The following is a 12,990-nucleotide window of genomic DNA, read 5'->3' as shown; positions in this document are numbered from 1 at the left end:
TCTCCAGCACCTTGGCTTCATGAAGATTTTCAGCCTCTGAAGCCTCCTGCAGGTATGTTCTCAGCATCCCACCAAGAAATAATCCTTGACATAATGGCAGGAAGCAGGTGACAGAAGCTTCCGTGGCTGTTGAGTTACAGGTGTGTCTGCAGAAAAGACTCCTCATGGGCCCTTGCTGGCTGAGTCACACAAGCCCAGCTCCCATCCCAGGGGTGAGTAGTGTCTCCCTGCTGACCTCACAGGCTGAGCGCTGCTTTGGTGGCATCCTTTCATCTGAAATGGAAATACTTTCTCTTAAGGTCCGCCACAATGGAGGAGCAAACCAGAAGGACAAAAGAAGTCCCTGAAGGGATCCAAAAACCTGAAAGAAATCCTCAGTGATGTGGAGAGACGCCGTGGTGGGTGCATTTCCCTCAGCCTTCTCTTGAGAATCAGTAGCTGGGGGCTTTCTCTGCACATCTGGACACACTGTGCCGGGCATAGTGGGAAGGGATCCATGGCAGCCTCGCTGCCCCACTGCTGCTGTCACACCCTGCAGGGCCCGTTCCCACCCTCTGTAGGAAGGCATTTGGCATCAGCTGACAGGGAGCCCAATCTGCACCATGGGCCACGCACAACCTTAGATGCCCAGAAATTTCCTGGTCTCCCAGCACATCAGGAGGGGCAGCTGTTTGGAGGAGGGAGGCCCTGGCCAGCCCCAATAGCCTGGCCTTCCTCCTGATCCTTAGACGTGACTTCAACAAGCATTGCCTCCTGAAGATGGCACCTCCCCAGTGGAGAACAAGTCCATCTGATCCACCTGTCCCTTTTCCTTGCTGCAGTGATGCAAAGAAAGACTGTGCTGAACACTGAGTTTCCCGGACAAAGCAGTGGCTCACTGGCAGCCTCTGCTGCAGGAAGGGAGGCGAAGCCAGGCACAGTCACAAGAGGTAATTGCTGTGCCTCTGGGCCTGAGGCCTGCTGAGCCTTCAGCTGCCATCTCTGCTGCTTGGCAGTGAAGTGCTCAGCTCCCTGGTGAAGGGGATCCCAGCACACCATGGAACGCTTCCCATCTGTGCTCCTTCTAGACTGGGGTCGTGACTTGCAGCATTTGCAAACGCTGGTAACCCGTGGTTTCAGGTTCTCGGAGCTTGGTGAAGGTCAGTTTTCAGCAACTCTTTCCTAACACAATCATCATTGTCCAAGTGTAAACAGTGTCCAGAGCAATATTCATGTGGCGTTGCCCTTAAGATCCTCTGAAGTTGGATGGATTCTGGAAATCTTGGCCTGGAAATTTCTACTCTTGTGTCCAGGATGGCTCTCAGTGGGAGGAAGGAGCATTTAGCTGTCAATCCTCTTCCCATGTGCAATGCCAGTGTCTCCTTCCATGTGCTCTGTGCAGCCCCGGAGAAGAGCAGAGAGGGAAGGGGAGGGAAGGGAAGGGAAGGGAAGGGAAGGGAAGGGAAGGGAAGGGATGGGATGGGAAGGGCCCAGGCCTGTGCCTTGCGTGGCTCCTTTGCCCGCCCCAGGCAGCCTGAGGATCTCCTGCAGTGCTGGGAGCTGTTCTGTCCTGCCTTTCCTTGTAGGTCAATCTGTTGATGAAGGTCATCGGGAATCACAACTCAGATCCATTTCTAAGCCTGATGATGAGGAAGATGAGGAGGGTAGGTGAAGGCCTTTGCCCCTGGGGGACCTGCCAGCTCAGAGCCCAAAGCTGGGCCAGGACAGAGCTGCGCCCTCGGCCTGTGCAATCCCCTCACAGCTCCTGCAGCTCAGTGCTGCCCGTGCAGATCAGCAGAGATGACAGAAGCTTCTCTGGCTGTTGCATGACAGGTGTGCTTGCAAGGAGGACTTTCCCGAGTCCTTTGATGGATGTTGCACGCAGGCCCAGCTCCCCTCACAGGCGTGAGTAGTGCGTTCCTGCTGACCCCACAGGCTGAGCACTGCTTTTGTGGCACCCATTCATCTGAAATGGAAATACGTTCTCTTCAGCTCCCCTGAGAAGGAAGAACAAACCTAAAGGAAACAGGAAGTCCCTGGAGGAATCCAAACACCTGGAACAAATCCTCAGTGAAGTGGAGAGACATCAGGGTGGGTGCATTTCCCTCAGCCTTCTCCTGAGAATCAGCAGCCAGGGGCCTTCTCTGCACATCAGGAGGCGCCATGCTCTCCACAGAGGGAAGGGATCCATGGCAGCCTCGCTGCCGCACTGCTGCTGTCACACCGTGCAGGGCTGGTTCCCAGGCTGGCCTGGATGGTGCTTCTTGCCAGCCTCTGCACGAAGGCATTTGGCATCGGCTGACAGGGAGCCCAAAGTGCCCCACGGGCCATGCACGGCCTTAGATCCCCTGAAATTTCCTGGTCTCCCAGATTATCGGGGGCGGGGGGGGGGCAGCAGTTTGGAGAAGGGTGGGTCCTGGAGCAGCTCCAAAACCCTGGGCATTTTCCTTATCCATGTCTGTGGGACACATATTGCCTGGAGAAGACCGGCATAACACAGAGCAATTGTCGCACGCAGTCTCAGGGCTTTGGGGAGTGAGCAGCCCTGTGCCAGGACGTGGCAAGGTGCCTGCAGGCCCCAGCTCTGGGGGAAACAGAGAACGTCCTGGCCGTATCCACCGTGCTGCCAGCTGAGCAGTGGAGCACGGCACGGCCTCACACTCCTCATTGCCCCCACAGACGCAGTCAGCACGTCAACACGTGCTGAGAAGACCTCGGAAAGCATGAGAAGAGTTTTCTGCTGGGGAACACCGTGCTTGATGAAGTTCATGGCCATCGTGGCTGGTGGAGCACTGTTCCTGATGATATGCTGTGCCGGAATCTGGTATTGCTGGAAGAGGAAACGGTGAGTGTTTTGCTGATCTCTGCCTCAAACAGCTTCTTTTAAGGGCTGCTGATAGGAAACACTCCCAGTCAGGCTGCTGTGGAGTTGAGGATGGTCAGCGCTTGTCCAAATAACTCTGCTGAGGCTTCTGCTGCTGCCCGGTGCCTCTTCATTGCTGGGCCTTCTCCTGGGGAGCCCACTGGGGCTGCAGCCAATGCTGGCTCCCACTGAGGCTGCGAGGCCAAGAGCAGCCCCACGAGCAGCGGGCAGAGGCAAAGCAAGGTGGGGAGGAGAAAGAGCAGGGACCAGATTGGCCTTGAAAGGCAGACGCGCTCTGGGGCCCGCTCCTGGCCAGGGAGCCTGCCCAGAGCCATGCCCTGCTCGCCGGGGCCTTGAGGAGCAGCTGTCCAGCTGGGCCAAGCTGGGCCTGCAGCTCCAGCCGTGCTGGGGAGCCTCGCCAGCTCTGGGCCCTGTGTGCCAGCGGCAGCTGGAGCCTCAGACACTCCTCTCTCCACAGGTGCTCCTGTGAAGATTCAGAAGACCAGCCGAAGAGCTCAAGCACTGAGAGCTTGAGCCATTGCAGCTCTTCACGGCTCTCCCCAGCTGCCCTGGCGTGGATGTACCCCCATCTTCAGCACATCCCAGTACTCATGCCTCCAAAACGAGAACCCCTGCCCCCAAGCCCCCTGGCCCTGCTCTCCCACCCCCACTGAAGTTGGACAGCCCCTGTCCACCAGGGCAGAGGTTAGCCCTGGTTTTTTGTTCAAATAAAGAAATTGAGTTCTCACAGCTGTGTCTCAGTGGTACCACCAGCAAAGCCCACACGGCACCAGCACCAGCTGAGCTCCATGTCCCCGAGCAGCCGTGGATGCCCACGGTGTGGGCAGGCAGGAGCCAGGCAGGGGCTGCTGTGACCAGCAGCGAGGCCTCTAGGGGCTGGGGGAGCCCATGCTGAACGTCCCTGGGCTGAGCGCACATCTCCTTCAGTGGCATCATCTGGGCCTGGACCTCCTCCAGGGCCATGGCCAGGAAAAGAGGCAAGCACTCACTAAGTGCTTGCCTTGAGGAAGATGCAATGAGGCTGGGCTGCGCACCACAAGCAAGTCCTTCATAGCCTGGCGTCGCTTCAGTGGAACCCATATACAATGCTGACATCTGAACATCTCACACGTGAAAAGCAAGGGGATTGATCATATGGGCTTTACCTCACAGTCATCTCTCTAATGTACAGCAACAGAGATGAATTGAAGTTTTGTCTATGTTTTCCTTTGCTTTATTTCCATGTAGTTCCAGCAGGCCGGTATTTATAGAATCTGTCACTTTCTGATGCTTGTTTGATACAGTCATAACATATACCTGGTACATTTTTTATTTCTTTCAAGACAGTATTTAGATAAGTTACTTCTGTAACCACAAACTAGTTGAAAGAATATCACTTGGATTCCCTCTGAAAACATAAATCAGCATTTCCTTCAGGAGTGGACCACTCACTTTACTCCAAAATGCATAAGCATATCCGTTGCAGACACTGTTACACTCTTTGACATTTTAACACTGTTTTCAATTCTTTGATTCACCATTCAATAGTCGTCAGTGGCGTATACTTCTCTGGTTCCCTATTTTACTGAGATCACAGCGGAACAAGTCTCCATTCTTGTTTTACTAAGGAAATTCCATTTAGGTATGCTTTGAAACCAAGCTGTACAGTGACTAAATTTAATTCCTCAACACATCTCAAGATTGAAGGAACGATTCAGAATCCCACCTTTTCTTACATGGAATAAAGTAGACTTCTTGCTACAATTTTTATTTATAGCTAGTCATAAAACAACACACACACACAAAAAATAAACCCGGAAAAAAGACCCCCACCAAAAATACGCAAAACAATTTAGAGGCCAAGGTAACTATGAGAGAGCAGGCATTCTATGACTTAGGAATACTGTGCACCTTCCATCTAAATGCTGGTACTAATGCAGCTCACTCTTCCTATGACCTGCATAAACAAATGCAAGGTGCCAACACTGCTAGGTCAGTTTATGCTCCAAGTCCACACCTAAGAGAGTGGGAGGTAAAGAAAGGGAACAAATGCTTCAAATGATGAGAATTATTCCTTCAAATGAAGAGAGGTTGAAAATTCCACCATTGCCGAACTCTTTTCTACTGAAGCTTTTTAAAAGAAGCACTTAAGGCAACATAAGTTACTTTTGTCTCCAAGTTCAAATCTTGTATCCTCTTGGCTTCCTTCTTTTAAACACCAACGCTCTTCAAGTCCTTTCATCCACACCTCTTCCTTTTATGTCGTATGAAGACAGAAGCCATTCTTCTTCAATCCCCAAGTCAACCAACAAGACACAATCCCAGTGGAGCTGCTGTGCCACATGATAGTTTCCACAATGTAAAATCTTAGCCCAACGATCAGTTTTTTCCCCTCATTTAGGCTAACTCCAAAGGTGTGCAGGGGCCGAGGGACACCTCGAAGTTAAGCAGGGCTCTGGGGTCTCTCGTGAGGCACACAGGGGGATTTTGGGGTGGCTGAGGACACCCATAAGGTGTGCAGTGGGTTTGGGTCTCCTCTAAAGCATGCAGCTATGCTGATGGCCAGTGTTGCATTCCTTTTAAAACTTAGGACATCAAGTCCTTCACTTTTTAAATATGGGCCAAAGGCCAGCAGAGTGCACGGCACGGAGTCACTCTTGGCATGGGGCTGGTGCTGCCTGCAACAGTGGGAATCAGCAATGCGAGTTGAATTTTGGACTTGACATTGCTATTGCAGGTAGAACCATGAAATATCTCACTTGGCCAATGTCAGATAACTCTGGTCTTGGGAAACAAAATAGAGATTGCATGCAGCTGCCTGCAGACACCTACTCTCCTCACTGGAAGGGCAGCTCTTGAGATCCATTCTCACAAAATCCTGGCCCAGCCTTGACGTCACAGCAGGCTCTGAGGTCACAGAGGACCCAGAGCCCTGTGCTTGCACAGCACCACAACCACCAAGCAGTCAGTCCTTGCCCACAACTGTTGCGGCGGCAGCAGCGGTGCTGACATTGCGACAGCGGCGTGAGGACAGCGGTGGCAGCAAGAGCTGCACGACTGGCACAGGGCAAGGCACCATGGCCCTTGCTCTGCGCCTCTTCCTCCTGCTCCTCCTGGCACTGGCCCTGACTGACAGGGCTGCCCAGGCAGCTGCACGGCGAGCGAAGGGAGCAGGTGAGCCGACGGATCCCCTTTCCTGGCACAGCGCTCCCTTCTCCCCAGGAAGCGTTGGGGATGGTTTTCCATAGGGCTTTAGGGAGGCTTTCCTCTGGGAGAGGGAGAGAGCCCACAGGGGCCTTGGGCTGCCCCGCTTTCCTCTCCACGCATGTCGTCCAGGGCCAGCAAACAGTGTGGACAGGGACCAGAGGCAGCCCACAGCTCCCCAGGCCCCTCCGCAGCTTTGGCCATGTCCATTCACATCTGCCTCCCACAGCCTTAGCCGACCCCCTTGCAGTGCCCACTTCCCTAAGGCAGAAGGTGATTCTCGTCTCTCCTCCCTTCCAGATGAGCGCGTTGCAAAGGTTTCACCAACACCTTGGCTTTTGGAACATTTCATGCATCTGGAGCCTCCTGCAGGTATGTTGGAAATGTTCCTAAAAGACTCATCAGTGACAACCTGGCAGGAACCGGGTGACAGCAGCTTCCGTGGCCGTTGAGTTACAGGTGTGTCTGCAGAAAAGACTCCTCAGGGGCCCTTGCTGGTTGAGTCACACAAGCCCAGCTCCCATCCCAGGGGTGAGTAGTGTCTCCCTGCTGACCTCACAGGCTGAGCGCTGCTTCGGTGGCATCCTTTCATCTGAAATGGAAATACTTTCTCTTAAGGTCCGCCGAGAGGGAGGAACAAACCTGAAGGGCACAAGAAGTCCCTGAAGGGATCCAAAAGCCTGAAAGAAATCCTCAGTGATGTGGAGAGACGTCGTGGTGGGTGCATTTCCCTCAGCCTTCCCCTGAGAATCAGCAGCTGGGGCCTTTCTCTGCACATCTGGACACGCCGTGCCCGGCACAGAGGGAAGGGATCCATGGCAGCCTCGCTGCCGCACTGCTGCTGTCACACCGTGCAGGGCTGGTTCCCAGGCTGGCCTGGATGCAGCTCCTCCCCAGGCTCTGCACGAAGGCATTTGGCATTGGCTGACAGGGAGCCCAATCTACACCACGGGCAATGCACACCCTGAGATCCCCAGAAATTTCCCAGTCTCGGGGTCCATCAGGTGTAGGGGCAGCTGTTTGGAGGAGGGAGGGGCCTGGCCCAGCTCCAACGCTGGACTGACTTCCTGAACCTTAGACATGACTTCAACAAGCATTGCCTCCTCAAGATGGCATCTTCCCCTTGGGAAACAACTCCATCGGATGCAGCTGTCCCTTTTCCTTTGTCCAGAGATGCAAGGAGAGACTGTCCTGAAGGAAGCATTTCCCGGAGGAAGCAGTGGCTCATTGGGAGCCTCTGCTGCAGGAAGGGAGGTGATGCCAGGAGCAGTCACAGCAGGTAATTGCTGTGCCACTGGGCCTGAGGCCTGCTGAGCCTTCAGCTGCCATCTCTGCTGCTTGGCAGTGCAGACACAAAGCATTCGCTCACCCCCCTGAAGTGCTCAGCTCCCTGTAGAAGGGCATGCCAGCACACCATGGAAATGGTTCTCACCTGTCCTCCCTTCTAGATGAGCGGGCTAGGAAGATTTCTCCAGCACCTTGGCTTCATGAAGATTTTCAGCCTCTGAAGCCTCCTGCAGGTATGTTCTCAGCATCCCACCAAGAAATAATCCTTGACATAATGGCAGGAAGCAGGTGACAGAAGCTTCCGTGGCTGTTGAGTTACAGGTGTGTCTGCAGAAAAGACTCCTCATGGGCCCTTGCTGGCTGAGTCACACAAGCCCAGCTCCCATCCCAGGGGTGAGTAGTGTCTCCCTGCTGACCTCACAGGCTGAGCGCTGCTTTGGTGGCATCCTTTCATCTGAAATGGAAATACTTTCTCTTAAGGTCCGCCACAATGGAGGAGCAAACCAGAAGGACAAAAGAAGTCCCTGAAGGGATCCAAAAACCTGAAAGAAATCCTCAGTGATGTGGAGAGACGCCGTGGTGGGTGCATTTCCCTCAGCCTTCTCTTGAGAATCAGTAGCTGGGGGCTTTCTCTGCACATCTGGACACACTGTGCCGGGCATAGTGGGAAGGGATCCATGGCAGCCTCGCTGCCCCACTGCTGCTGTCACACCCTGCAGGGCCCGTTCCCACCCTCTGTAGGAAGGCATTTGGCATCAGCTGACAGGGAGCCCAATCTGCACCATGGGCCACGCACAACCTTAGATGCCCAGAAATTTCCTGGTCTCCCAGCACATCAGGAGGGGCAGCTGTTTGGAGGAGGGAGGCCCTGGCCAGCCCCAATAGCCTGGCCTTCCTCCTGATCCTTAGACGTGACTTCAACAAGCATTGCCTCCTGAAGATGGCACCTCCCCAGTGGAGAACAAGTCCATCTGATCCACCTGTCCCTTTTCCTTGCTGCAGTGATGCAAAGAAAGACTGTGCTGAACACTGAGTTTCCCGGACAAAGCAGTGGCTCACTGGCAGCCTCTGCTGCAGGAAGGGAGGCGAAGCCAGGCACAGTCACAAGAGGTAATTGCTGTGCCTCTGGGCCTGAGGCCTGCTGAGCCTTCAGCTGCCATCTCTGCTGCTTGGCAGTGAAGTGCTCAGCTCCCTGGTGAAGGGGATCCCAGCACACCATGGAACGCTTCCCATCTGTGCTCCTTCTAGACTGGGGTCGTGACTTGCAGCATTTGCAAACGCTGGTAACCCGTGGTTTCAGGTTCTCGGAGCTTGGTGAAGGTCAGTTTTCAGCAACTCTTTCCTAACACAATCATCATTGTCCAAGTGTAAACAGTGTCCAGAGCAATATTCATGTGGCGTTGCCCTTAAGATCCTCTGAAGTTGGATGGATTCTGGAAATCTTGGCCTGGAAATTTCTACTCTTGTGTCCAGGATGGCTCTCAGTGGGAGGAAGGAGCATTTAGCTGTCAATCCTCTTCCCATGTGCAATGCCAGTGTCTCCTTCCATGTGCTCTGTGCAGCCCCGGAGAAGAGCAGAGAGGGAAGGGGAGGGAAGGGAAGGGAAGGGAAGGGATGGGATGGGAAGGGCCCAGGCCTGTGCCTTGCGTGGCTCCTTTGCCCGCCCCAGGCAGCCTGAGGATCTCCTGCAGTGCTGGGAGCTGTTCTGTCCTGCCTTTCCTTGTAGGTCAATCTGTTGATGAAGGTCATCGGGAATCACAACTCAGATCCATTTCTAAGCCTGATGATGAGGAAGATGAGGAGGGTAGGTGAAGGCCTTTGCCCCTGGGGGACCTGCCAGCTCAGAGCCCAAAGCTGGGCCAGGACAGAGCTGCGCCCTCGGCCTGTGCAATCCCCTCACAGCTCCTGCAGCTCAGTGCTGCCCGTGCAGATCAGCAGAGATGACAGAAGCTTCTCTGGCTGTTGCATGACAGGTGTGCTTGCAAGGAGGACTTTCCCGAGTCCTTTGATGGATGTTGCACGCAGGCCCAGCTCCCCTCACAGGCGTGAGTAGTGCGTTCCTGCTGACCCCACAGGCTGAGCACTGCTTTTGTGGCACCCATTCATCTGAAATGGAAATACGTTCTCTTCAGCTCCCCTGAGAAGGAAGAACAAACCTAAAGGAAACAGGAAGTCCCTGGAGGAATCCAAACACCTGGAACAAATCCTCAGTGAAGTGGAGAGACATCAGGGTGGGTGCATTTCCCTCAGCCTTCTCCTGAGAATCAGCAGCCAGGGGCCTTCTCTGCACATCAGGAGGCGCCATGCTCGCCACAGAGGGAAGGGATCCATGGCAGCCTCGCTGCCGCACTGCTGCTGTCACACCGTGCAGGGCTGGTTCCCAGGCTGGCCTGGATGGTGCTTCTTGCCAGCCTCTGCACGAAGGCATTTGGCATCGGCTGACAGGGAGCCCAAAGTGCCCCACGGGCCATGCACGGCCTTAGATCCCCTGAAATTTCCTGGTCTCCCAGATTATCGGGGGCGGGGGGGGGGGGGCAGCAGTTTGGAGAAGGGTGGGTCCTGGAGCAGCTCCAAAACCCTGGGCATTTTCCTTATCCATGTCTGTGGGACACATATTGCCTGGAGAAGACCGGCATAACACAGAGCAATTGTCGCACGCAGTCTCAGGGCTTTGGGGAGTGAGCAGCCCTGTGCCAGGACGTGGCAAGGTGCCTGCAGGCCCCAGCTCTGGGGGAAACAGAGAACGTCCTGGCCGTATCCACCGTGCTGCCAGCTGAGCAGTGGAGCACGGCACGGCCTCACACTCCTCATTGCCCCCACAGACGCAGTCAGCACGTCAACACGTGCTGAGAAGACCTCGGAAAGCATGAGAAGAGTTTTCTGCTGGGGAACACCGTGCTTGATGAAGTTCATGGCCATCGTGGCTGGTGGAGCACTGTTCCTGATGATATGCTGTGCCGGAATCTGGTATTGCTGGAAGAGGAAACGGTGAGTGTTTTGCTGATCTCTGCCTCAAACAGCTTCTTTTAAGGGCTGCTGATAGGAAACACTCCCAGTCAGGCTGCTGTGGAGTTGAGGATGGTCAGCGCTTGTCCAAATAACTCTGCTGAGGCTTCTGCTGCTGCCCGGTGCCTCTTCATTGCTGGGCCTTCTCCTGGGGAGCCCACTGGGGCTGCAGCCAATGCTGGCTCCCACTGAGGCTGCGAGGCCAAGAGCAGCCCCACGAGCAGCGGGCAGAGGCAAAGCAAGGTGGGGAGGAGAAAGAGCAGGGACCAGATTGGCCTTGAAAGGCAGACGCGCTCTGGGGCCCGCTCCTGGCCAGGGAGCCTGCCCAGAGCCATGCCCTGCTCGCCGGGGCCTTGAGGAGCAGCTGTCCAGCTGGGCCAAGCTGGGCCTGCAGCTCCAGCCGTGCTGGGGAGCCTCGCCAGCTCTGGGCCCTGTGTGCCAGCGGCAGCTGGAGCCTCAGACACTCCTCTCTCCACAGGTGCTCCTGTGAAGATTCAGAAGACCAGCCGAAGAGCTCAAGCACTGAGAGCTTGAGCCATTGCAGCTCTTCACGGCTCTCCCCAGCTGCCCTGGCGTGGATGTACCCCCATCTTCAGCACATCCCAGTACTCATGCCTCCAAAACGAGAACCCCTGCCCCCAAGCCCCCTGGCCCTGCTCTCCCACCCCCACTGAAGTTGGACAGCCCCTGTCCACCAGGGCAGAGGTTAGCCCTGGTTTTTTGTTCAAATAAAGAAATTGAGTTCTCACAGCTGTGTCTCAGTGGTACCACCAGCAAAGCCCACACGGCACCAGCACCAGCTGAGCTCCATGTCCCCGAGCAGCCGTGGATGCCCACGGTGTGGGCAGGCAGGAGCCAGGCAGGGGCTGCTGTGACCAGCAGCGAGGCCTCTAGGGGCTGGGGGAGCCCATGCTGAACGTCCCTGGGCTGAGCGCACATCTCCTTCAGTGGCATCATCTGGGCCTGGACCTCCTCCAGGGCCATGGCCAGGAAAAGAGGCAAGCACTCACTAAGTGCTTGCCTTGAGGAAGATGCAATGAGGCTGGGCTGCGCACCACAAGCAAGTCCTTCATAGCCTGGCGTCGCTTCAGTGGAACCCATATACAATGCTGACATCTGAACATCTGACACGTGAAAAGCAAGGGGATTGATCATATGGGCTTTACCTCACAGTCATCTCTCTAATGTACAGCAACAGAGATGAATTGAAGTTTTGTCTATGTTTTCCTTTGCTTTATTTCCATGTAGTTCCAGCAGGCCGGTATTTATAGAATCTGTCACTTTCTGATGCTTGTTTGATACAGTCATAACATATACCTGGTACATTTTTTATTTCTTTCAAGACAGTATTTAGATAAGTTACTTCTGTAACCACAAACTAGTTGAAAGAATATCACTTGGATTCCCTCTGAAAACATAAATCAGCATTTCCTTCAGGAGTGGACCACTCACTTTACTCCAAAATGCATAAGCATATCCGTTGCAGACACTGTTACACTCTTTGACATTTTAACACTGTTTTCAATTCTTTGATTCACCATTCAATAGTCGTCAGTGGCGTATACTTCTCTGGTTCCCTATTTTACTGAGATCACAGCGGAACAAGTCTCCATTCTTGTTTTACTAAGGAAATTCCATTTAGGTATGCTTTGAAACCAAGCTGTACAGTGACTAAATTTAATTCCTCAACACATCTCAAGATTGAAGGAACGATTCAGAATCCCACCTTTTCTTACATGGAATAAAGTAGACTTCTTGCTACAATTTTTATTTATAGCTAGTCATAAAACAACACACACACACAAAAAATAAACCCGGAAAAAAGACCCCCACCAAAAATACGCAAAACAATTTAGAGGCCAAGGTAACTATGAGAGAGCAGGCATTCTATGACTTAGGAATACTGTGCACCTTCCATCTAAATGCTGGTACTAATGCAGCTCACTCTTCCTATGACCTGCATAAACAAATGCAAGGTGCCAACACTGCTAGGTCAGTTTATGCTCCAAGTCCACACCTAAGAGAGTGGGAGGTAAAGAAAGGGAACAAATGCTTCAAATGATGAGAATTATTCCTTCAAATGAAGAGAGGTTGAAAATTCCACCATTGCCGAACTCTTTTCTACTGAAGCTTTTTAAAAGAAGCACTTAAGGCAACATAAGTTACTTTTGTCTCCAAGTTCAAATCTTGTATCCTCTTGGCTTCCTTCTTTTAAACACCAACGCTCTTCAAGTCCTTTCATCCACACCTCTTCCTTTTATGTCGTATGAAGACAGAAGCCATTCTTCTTCAATCCCCAAGTCAACCAACAAGACACAATCCCAGTGGAGCTGCTGTGCCACATGATACTTTCCACAATGTAAAATCTTAGCCCAACGATCAGTTTTTTCCCCTCATTTAGGCTAACTCCAAAGGTGTGCAGGGGCCGAGGGACACCTCGAAGTTAAGCAGGGCTCTGGGGTCTCTCGTGAGGCACACAGGGGGATTTTGGGGTGGCTGAGGACACCCATAAGGTGTGCAGTGGGTTTGGGTCTCCTCTAAAGCATGCAGCTATGCTGATGGCCAGTGTTGCATTCCTTTTAAAACTTAGGACATCAAGTCCTTCACTTTTTAAATATGGGCCAAAGGCCAGCAGAGTGCACGGCACGGAG

This window comes from Sturnus vulgaris, chromosome 1, assembly GCF_052056855.1.
Source record: "Sturnus vulgaris isolate bStuVul1 chromosome 1, bStuVul1.hap1, whole genome shotgun sequence".
Lineage (NCBI taxonomy): Eukaryota > Metazoa > Chordata > Aves > Passeriformes > Sturnidae > Sturnus > Sturnus vulgaris.
This window is presented reverse-complemented; position numbering follows the sequence as displayed.